We start from the raw sequence: 2,500 nt of genomic DNA, 5'->3' as shown, positions 1-2,500 counted from the left end.
GGGGTGTGCGTCTGGTGGGGGGTCACTGGGCGGATTGTTGATGGACAGTGCCTAACCCTAACCCTACCCCCAACCCTAACCCTAACCTTAACCCCCAACACCTAACTAGCCCGTGCCTCCGGTCTGTCCGTTGGGTGGCGCCCTGCCCTTCGTACGGCCCCCTGGTGGCTCTGTTTGGCATCGTTTGAGTGTGGTGTTGGCCGATTGGCAGACCCAATTAAGAAAAAATAGGGGTCAGAGGTCACAGACATGGAGAACTTATCTGGATTTTTTTCTTGAAGTGATTTAATACTTCTTTAATTGTGTGTGGTGATATTGACTTGATATTTACTTGTGTGCAGTGCTGTGATATTAGAGTGCTCCACCCAGCTGGTCTGGATGAATTATACTTACCTTCTGGAGTGATTATGTAACCAGATAGTTCTCTTTTGTCTGTGGAGTGACTAAGTATTGCAGTTGTGTGCAGACGCCACCTGCAGGCACTCGGGAGGAGCGACTGATTGCAGTTGGGAGCACAAGCCATGCCCCCTGCAGGCTCTTCTATAAAACCTCGCTTTGCAATTCTGGCTCATTTTTCCTCCAGCAGATGAGGGGACATCTTGCTCAGAGAGAGGTAATGAGGCCAATTTCTCAAAATTTCATGCCTGATGAGGTCATGCAGACCGAAACGCGCGTCGCATGATGTGGAATTTGATTGAATAATGTGTCTGACGCCACGTTCGGCGGTGTTCGTTCGGGGTCCCTGGGGGGTGTGCGTCTGGTGGGGGGTCACTGGGCGGATTGTTGATGGACAGTGCCTAACCCTAACCCTACCCCCAACCCTAACCCTAACCTTAACCCCCAACACCTAACTAGCCCGTGCCTCCGGTCTGTCCGTTGGGTGGCGCCCTGCCCTTCGTACGGCCCCCTGGTGGCTCTGTTTGGCATCGTTTGAGTGTGGTGTTGGCCGATTGGCAGACCCAATTAAGAAAAAATAGGGGTCAGAGGTCACAGACATGGAGAACTTATCTGGATTTTTTTCTTGAAGTGATTTAATACTTCTTTAATTGTGTGTGGTGATATTGACTTGATATTTACTTGTGTGCAGTGCTGTGATATTAGAGTGCTCCACCCAGCTGGTCTGGATGAATTATACTTACCTTCTGGAGTGATTATGTAACCAGATAGTTCTCTTTTGTCTGTGGAGTGACTAAGTATTGCAGTTGTGTGCAGACGCCACCTGCAGGCACTCGGGAGGAGCGACTGATTGCAGTTGGGAGCACAAGCCATGCCCCCTGCAGGCTCTTCTATAAAACCTCGCTTTGCAATTCTGGCTCATTTTTCCTCCAGCAGATGAGGGGACATCTTGCTCAGAGAGAGGTAATGAGGCCAATTTCTCAAAATTTCATGCCTGATGAGGTCATGCAGACCGAAACGCGCGTCGCATGATGTGGAATTTGATTGAATAATGTGTCTGACGCCACGTTCGGCGGTGTTCGTTCGGGGTCCCTGGGGGGTGTGCGTCTGGTGGGGGGTCACTGGGCGGATTGTTGATGGACAGTGCCTAACCCTAACCCTACCCCCAACCCTAACCCTAACCTTAACCCCCAACACCTAACTAGCCCGTGCCTCCGGTCTGTCCGTTGGGTGGCGCCCTGCCCTTCGTACGGCCCCCTGGTGGCTCTGTTTGGCATCGTTTGAGTGTGGTGTTGGCCGATTGGCAGACCCAATTAAGAAAAAATAGGGGTCAGAGGTCACAGACATGGAGAACTTATCTGGATTTTTTTCTTGAAGTGATTTAATACTTCTTTAATTGTGTGTGGTGATATTGACTTGATATTTACTTGTGTGCAGTGCTGTGATATTAGAGTGCTCCACCCAGCTGGTCTGGATGAATTATACTTACCTTCTGGAGTGATTATGTAACCAGATAGTTCTCTTTTGTCTGTGGAGTGACTAAGTATTGCAGTTGTGTGCAGACGCCACCTGCAGGCACTCGGGAGGAGCGACTGATTGCAGTTGGGAGCACAAGCCATGCCCCCTGCAGGCTCTTCTATAAAACCTCGCTTTGCAATTCTGGCTCATTTTTCCTCCAGCAGATGAGGGGACATCTTGCTCAGAGAGAGGTAATGAGGCCAATTTCTCAAAATTTCATGCCTGATGAGGTCATGCAGACCGAAACGCGCGTCGCATGATGTGGAATTTGATTGAATAATGTGTCTGACGCCACGTTCGGCGGTGTTCGTTCGGGGTCCCTGGGGGGTGTGCGTCTGGTGGGGGGTCACTGGGCGGATTGTTGATGGACAGTGCCTAACCCTAACCCTACCCCCAACCCTAACCCTAACCTTAACCCCCAACACCTAACCCTAACCCTAACCCTAACCCTAACCCTAACCCTAACCCTAACCCTAACCCTAACCCTAACCCTACTTCTTTAATTGTGTGTGGTGATATTGACTTGATATTTACTTGTGTGCAGTGCTGTGATATTAGAGTGCTCCACCCAGCTGGTCTGGATGAA

This window comes from Nerophis lumbriciformis, linkage group LG20 (genome assembly GCF_033978685.3).
Source record: "Nerophis lumbriciformis linkage group LG20, RoL_Nlum_v2.1, whole genome shotgun sequence".
NCBI lineage: Eukaryota > Metazoa > Chordata > Actinopteri > Syngnathiformes > Syngnathidae > Nerophis > Nerophis lumbriciformis.
Note: the sequence above shows the minus strand (reverse complement) of the source record.